Source organism: Oryx dammah, unplaced genomic scaffold (assembly GCF_014754425.2).
Source record: "Oryx dammah isolate SB20612 unplaced genomic scaffold, SCBI_Odam_1.1 HiC_scaffold_2, whole genome shotgun sequence".
Classification (NCBI taxonomy): domain Eukaryota; kingdom Metazoa; phylum Chordata; class Mammalia; order Artiodactyla; family Bovidae; genus Oryx; species Oryx dammah.
In genome coordinates this window covers 194,130,052-194,137,790 of record NW_024070186.1, presented here as the reverse complement: position 1 = coordinate 194,137,790, position 7,739 = coordinate 194,130,052, and positions in this window count along the sequence as shown.

Sequence of the window (7,739 nt, the reverse complement as noted above, 5' to 3'; positions counted from 1 at the left end):
CGTCCAGGACCTGGGAGGACTGCCAGCCTCGCGCTGCTCCCCGGGGATTCTCTGCAGGCTGACATGGCTCCAGGCCCGCCTGGCACCGAGTCCCGGCTTTCTCTCAATCCTCCATCTGCCCTGTGCCAGCCGTCCTTCTCCTCCAGGTGTCACGTTCGCACAGGTTCAGGGGATCACCACCACAGGGGTTTTTTTTCCAGGTTCCATCACAGCCTCAGTTACTTAACATTTTAAAACAGATCTATAATTCAGTCACTGGAAGACTTTTCATTGTATTTGGAAGAACTCGGGGATGTGAGTCTACTTTCCCAGTTATTCAGTCTCTCAGTTGTGTCCGACTCTTTGCGACCCCATGGACTGCTGCACGCCGGGCTTCCCTGTCCTCGCCATCTCCCAGAGCTTGCTCAAACTCATGTCCACTGGGGCAGTGATGCTATCTAACCATCTCGTCCTCTGTCGTCCCCTTCTCCTCCCGCCCTCGAGCTTTCCCAGCATCGGGGTCTTTTCCAATGAGTCGGCTACACTTTGTGAAATCTAAGGTCAAGGCGGTAGATGCTGTCAGAGGAAGGTACACACACCAATTAGTGAAAACATAGGACAAAACCAAGAAGGTAAACCACCTCCCTAACAGTCGGTATGGATTCCACGCTGGGATGATGATCCTGTGGGAACAGTGTGTTAAAGAGAGCAGATGAGTGAAACCACCCGGCCTGCTTATTTTCACTTTTTTAGTGTGGATATTGGAGCATCTACAGTTACGCAGCCCTGGCTTCTCTGGTGGCTCAGGGGATGAGTCCACCTGCCAGTGCAAGAGGCATGGGTTCGATTCCTGGTCCAGGAAGATCCCACGTCCTGTGGAGCGACTGATTCCACGCGCCGCAACCACTGAGCCTGCGTTCTAGAGCCCAGGAGCCACAGCTACTGAGTTCACACGTACAGCCTGTGCTCCGCATCGAGAGAAGCCTCCAGGGTCTTTTCCAATGAGTCGGCTGCACTTTATGAAATCTAAGGTCAATGAAAAACACTCCAACTGCAACTAGAGAATAGCCCCCGCTCTCCACAACTAGCAGAGCGATGAAGACCCAGCACAGATTAAATAAATAATTGTAAAAAAAAGAAACAAAATAAAATGACACAGGACTCCTCGGATGGTTCAATGGTTTGGACTCCACGCTTCCACGGCAGGGGGTGGAGTGGAATCTTTGATTCCTAGTCAGGGAACGAAGATCCCACGTGCCGCTCAGTGTGGCCAGACAATAGAAAAAAGAAAAGCCAAAATAAAATCAGTATGTGACTTGAGCGTATTTCTAGGGTTTGGACGGATAGATAGTGGGCCGAGAGGTCGGCAGTGGGTATGGAGATCTTGTTGGCTCAATACTGATTTTTTTTAAATTACTTTTAAGGCAAAACAAGAAAATTTTAAACATGAAATTCTCTCTCTGCCCCTCGGAGCCCCGCCCTCTCCCCTTTAGTGAGCATTGTACACCTGCATTACCTATTAACTAGGTCTCCTTAGAAGACACAGGAATGCCTACTGACCAAAACAAAAAAGAAAGAAAGAAAAGACAAAGAAAAAAAGCAATTTCCTCCCAACACCAGCAAGATGACTCCTTAGGAGATAACAATCCTTTCTCAGTTCTCTAAGGGGTCACAGCAACTCACGACTCACCTTGTTGGACTATATAAGCTGTCAATATGTTACTTTGATGCATAACCCTTTGTCTCAAACACTTAGGTAACTGTGCCTTGACCTCTAACCATCCTAGGAGCGTTCTGAAAGACTGGCCCCCCAGGTTATCATCCTCAGGTTAGCTCAAATAAAATTTTCCATTTCTTTCTTAGATTGACTATTGATTAATTTTCATGGACAACACAGTTGGAACATCTACCTGGGTAGTGGGGAGCCACAGCAGGTGTTGGAGCAGAGCAGAGACATCAGTGCCCAGGAAGATGCCTCTGACAGTCACTTTGGGGGAAGTCATTGTCATCGAGGTCAGCAGACATGACCGTGGCTTGCATTAAGATGATGGCTACAGAGATGGAGAAAAACTGCTTGTCTCCCATGTAAGGGGGCTTTGCAGACATTTCATGAAAAACTTCTGCTCTTTATTTTCTTGCACATTTCCTAAAGATATTTATAACCATCCAAAGGTATTTTCAACAGGAAATGGCAAGATTTCTAATTTCCCCTGGTGGCTCAGTGGTAAAGAATTGGCCTACAATATAGGAGACACCAGAGACATGGGTTCAGTCCCTGGCTTGGGAAGATCTTTTGGAGAAGGGCATGGCAACCCACTCCAGTATTCCTGCCTGGAGAATTCCCATGGACAGAGGAGCCTGGTGGGCTACAGTCTATGGGCTCACGGAATCAGACATGACTGAGCGACTTAGCAGAGCACACAATTTCCCCAAGATCCGCATTTTCAATGTCTCCCAGGGAACTCATCTATCATGGAACCCTCTGGAGACTCAGTCTCTACAAAGTGTGAGCTAACTCACTCGGACTCCAGTTCCCCTCTGCCAATTCCTGGGCTGACCTGCAAATTCCATCTTACTGTTTCCCTTAGGTCTCTGGTTTCTTTTTGCCAAAACATCTGCTTTTATCTCATCAGCCATCCTCCAGAATGTACAGAGGACTGGAAAAGTTGCTTGGGTGGGCTCGTGTCTGTTCCAAACAAAACTGGGGCCCTCATCCCAAGGAAAATGGGAAGAATGGTGGGTGGGCAGACAACTGGTCACCTCCACTGAGAAAGTCCAGGGAACAGAGGGAGAGAAGGGACCACCAGCGGGGTAGGAAGGGACCAAGGAGAGCTTAGGGCTTGTAGGTTTCAGGGAGGACCGGCCGCTGCCCAGGACCCAACGCTGCTGAGTGCCAAGCGGGATGAGGGCGGAGCACTGGGGGCATAACGCCTGGCTCTCAAAGATGCTCTATAAGTGTTTGGTGAATAACGTGGGTTTAGCCATGTGAACGTTACTGATAACCTTGGGAAGACCAGTTTCAGAGGGGAGGGGAGTGGGAATTCTAGCTGGAAGTTTGGCTAGGAGGGTGGGGCGGGGGCAGAGCCAGAGAGAGAAAGGTGGAGAGAAAGAGCGTGTTGTGTTTGGCTCTGAATCCCTGCACCTGGCATTATTATAATCACACCAGCATGTGCGTGAGAAGGCTAAGGCTCAGAACTGAGGCTAAGACCAAGACGGGGCATTCCAGGTTTCCAGGCGGGACCGAGATTTCACCCCGAGTGGCCACCACCCAGCGGGCCTCCCCACCCCCAAACTCTCTCCCTCTCCCACTCCTTCCCTGCACCGTCTTTTTCTTTAAGGAGCAGGCACTTTGATAATCTGGCCTTTTAGGAGCTAAACAAACCAAAGCTGCAGACTTTTATTTTGTTTTGTTTTTAACAAAAGAACTCATTGAATAAGCAATGGACTTTTCTGCAGCTATTTTTAAAGATAGAGCTGCAGGCAAGGCTGTGAGGAAGATCACAGAGGGCGCCCTTCTGAAGGTCACCCAGCACTTCGTGGGGTTGGGGGTGGGGGTGGGGAAGCCAGAGCTGGCGGGGCACCTCCCGGACCCCACAGGTTGGAGCCCATCAGAAGGCGGAGATCCTGGGTGCGGCTCCTAGAACCTCCATCCCGCGTGGCCCCCTGTCCTTGGCAGTATCCTCAGCCTGCTCCTTTGGCCGAGGGACTTTGTGATCTTTGACATCGCTGACCTAGCAACGACCAGCACCCTGGGCTGCACGTGATCCAGAAGGAGGGGCCGTAACTGCCCCACCCCTCCACTGTCTCCACACCTTCCTTCCTCCTCCGGGCTCCCACCTCTGACCCCACGGATGACTCTTTTTTTTTTTTATCAATTTGCCCCTCACCTGTGCCCTCCCCTCTATGGACATTGCTGCACGTCCTGGTACCTGGTCACCGCACACACACACATCAGATGCCCTGTCCCACCCTGGGAATCAAGACCTCCGACCTGGTCCCTGCCCCCCTGCAGTTCCAAGGTCAGGGTCAACATTCCTGGGAACAAAGCACTCTCACACACATCCCCGTACCTAATTCCCGGCCACTTCCAAGGAAGGCATCATCTCCGGGGGAAATGAGGCTCAGAGAGGTTGGCGGCTGCACGTGCCCTGGTGGGACGCACACCGGAGCTCTTTCCATCTCCGTGGTTCCTTACAAAATGCACGGTGCTCCTTCTCCCTCCATAGAGCTCTGGTCCAGGGGACCTGGAAGGTTCTGGAACTCCTTGTGAGCTTATGTCTGGGAGGTGCTGCCAATGGTGTATTGAATCACATCCAGGTGGGGAAGCATCACTCCAGCTTTTGTGTGCCCATGACCCTGACTCCCTGGGCCTCAGTTTCCTTGGCTGTGGATTGGGTTGATAATATACGAGTAGTAGTAGCAGTTACTATATATTTTTTAAAGTTTATTTTACACTGGAGCATGGGCTTCCCTGATAGCACTGGTGGTAAAGAATCTGCCTGTCGATGCAAGAGAGGCAAGAGACTCGGGTTCGATCCTTGGGTTGAGAAGATCCCCTGGAGTAGGAAATGGCAACCTGCTCCAATATTCTTGCCTGGAGAATGCCATGGACAGAGGAGCCTGCTGGGCTTCAGCCATGGGGTCACAAAGAGTCAGACACGACTGAGTGACTGAGCACAGCACACAGTTGATTTAGAATGCTGCTTTAATTTCAGGTGAACAGCAAAGCGACTCAGTTATGTTGAATAAGTATTTGTTGCTGTTTACTTGCTAAGCCATGTCTGATTCTTTGTGACCCATGGGACTGTAGCCCGCCAGGCTCCTCTGTCCATGGGATTTTCCTGGTTAGAATACTGGAGTGGGTTGCCATTTCCTTCTCCAGGGGATTGAATACGTGTCGCAGTTACTGTTTCCTGGGTCTTAACCATGGGGCACAGGGCACGGGGCACAGAGTCCCGTAGGTTGGCACCATTATTTCCCCCAAAGGAGACAGGGAAACCAAGACTCAGAAGAGCAAAATGACAAAACCAAGGTCACACATTTGCAAAGATTTGAACCCAGGCAGCCCCACTTGGATGGTCTTGCAGGGCTGTTGGGAGGATGTAAGAACCTGGGACCGGGACCTTGAACCCTCTTGTTTCTGCTCTCGACCCAACTACAGGGCCTCCCCTCCCCCTCCTTGGAGCCCTGGCGCCCCCTGGTGGTCGAAGTAGCCATTGCGGCCGCACCTCCGTCACGGCCACACCTGGGACAGGTGGGTCCCTCTGAAAGCTCGAGGACCAGCGGCTGGGGAGCCCACCAGGACGGGTGGCAGCCGGCGAGCCAGGAAGTCAAATCCCAGCCCTGCTGCCTCACCCTGGCTCTGCTACCTTGGGCAGAGATATCACTCAGGCGGGAGACGCCGCTGAGTGATTCATTTACGCGTCCTTTTTGTTGAATTTCCCCCTGCCCGGTTCCCAGAAAGGAGCAGGCCTCCGAGTTCCTCTGCCTCCAGGCCTTTGCATCAGCTAATCCTGCCTTCTGGCTTGTATGGTGAATGTTGACCTAGAGGCTATTACTCAGGGCCCACCACTGGGGCAGCCAGGGTGGGAGAGGGTGGATACCGCCCAGCGGCACTGTGTTCCCAAGAATCCAGCCTGTTTGAACACAAAAGCACTTTTCCCGACAACATAAGCTCCCGTTTAGAACCGAAGGTGGGCGGGCAGGCTTCTGACATCACCTGCTCAAGACCTCCTGAAACCTTCATTGACTCATCAGCAACCGTCTCCCAAGAGTGTTAAATAAAGATAAATGCGGACTCAGGAAGACAGACTCTATTCCAAACGATCAGCCAGTGGAGAGGAGCAGGTCAGGTCATCATTAGGAGGCAAAGAAAAGGATTGTGAGCATCTGCATCTGGCCTTGGGTTGTCATGGGCAAAAACTGGGGGAGGGCGAAGAAGGGTAACCCTTTGCAATAAGCCATCTTCCTGAGTGCAAAGGAGGTGGTGGGTGGGAGGTGGGGGCCTCCCATTAACCTCTGTTGTTTCTGGGGAGCTCAAGCCTCAGGTTAAAAAATCCAACGTTGTCAAGAGTGAGGGCAGCGTTGTCATTTGTGGGTTGAACCTGAAGGTAGGAAGAATGTTAATTGTGTCCAAGGTGAAATACAAGAATAAATGGATCACAGGCAAGAACCTTTTTTCCTAATACATGTTAAAAGCTGGAAGAAGCGTGTAGATCGCCCTGGGCAGAGCTGGTGGTGATGCTACCAAAAGGCACTCCAGGCTCTCTGTAGCTCCCCTCTGCCTCTCCCGCCTTGAGCTCAGAATCCCAGAGCATCTCCCAGGGAAGCCTGCTGATCTGCCAGAAGAGCCACACGTGGCCAGCAGAACCCTCGTGGCTGTGGTCTAGGATGCTGGGGACCGGCCAGGTCTCAGGCATGTTCCCTAGGCAGAACGTGAAGAAGAGGCACCAGCTCCTGACAGCCCGTGGCTCTCTCTGTGTTTCCCTGGGGGCCCTTCAGTGTTTTAGAACTGATCCCAACCTGTTTGGGGCCAGAAGGCTGTGGTTTCTGTTTGAGAGAAGACGCACCACTTGCTCCACTCTCCTGGGGGTGGGGCTGTGTGGCTAGGAGTGGCCTGGCTCCCATCAAACGCTCGCTGGGAGTCTTGGGGTCTGGGGGTATTGGAGGTCAGCTGGAAACGACACCCGACAGCTGGAGCTGGAGCCGCAGAGCCTTCCAGAGGCCCGGGCGTCCATCCCCTGCACTGCAGCTAGCTTATAGCACCCCCTGCTGCCGGTTCCTGGAAGCACACTGGACTTTGGGGAAGAAAATGAAAAGACCGCAAAGATGGCATCCAACCCATCGGCCTCCAGCCGCTTGCTGCCCGGGGCCTCCACAATCCTAAGTCACTACTGACTCGGACTCTGATATGTGCCCAACCTGCTGGGAAAAAAGGACACGTGTTTCCTGGTTCTTCTGGGCCCCTGTGCCAGGCTTGTCAATGCTGCCGGAACAGTCTCTGAATGACTGCTTGGAAAATGCACCCATTTGCTTTTATTTTGTCGGGGGGGAAAAAATGCATGAAATTCACATAACATTCAACGGGTCACTTTAAAGTGAACCAGTCAGTAGCATTCAGTGCATTCGGAATGTTGTACCACCACCTTTCTGTGGTTTCAAAACTTTGTTCACCATCCCCAACAATGCCCACTACCCATTAAACCAGGGATCCCCAACCTCCAAATTCTAATGTTTGATGATCTGAGGTGGAACTGATATAATAATAATAGAAATAAAGTGCACAAAAATGTAATGTCCTTGAATTAGCCCAAAACCATCCACCTCCCCCCGCACCAACCCTGGTCCCTGGAAAAATTGTCTTCCTCAAAACCAGTACTGTGCCAAAGAGGTGTGGACAGTTGGATTAAATAATCCCTTCCCCAGCAAAAAAAAAAAAAAAAAAAAAGTTTACCCCAGCATTTGTCCCAGAATGTGGTGTCTCACCTAATGGAGCTCCCAGCAGAGGCCCCTGTGATATCCATGTATTAAATCGTGTTTTACCATTAAGTCAGAAACATGTCCCCTAACCCTAACTAAACAGTCCCCTAACCCTGTTGCCAGCTGTATGTGTACAGTATAAATATAATAAATGTTATTCCCCATATTTTGAAAAAAAATCCCTTCCCATTCCTCCCTCCCTCCTCCAACAGCCACCAATCTGCTTTCTTTATGCATTTGCCTGTTCTGGACACAATACAAATGGAATCATGACACATGTG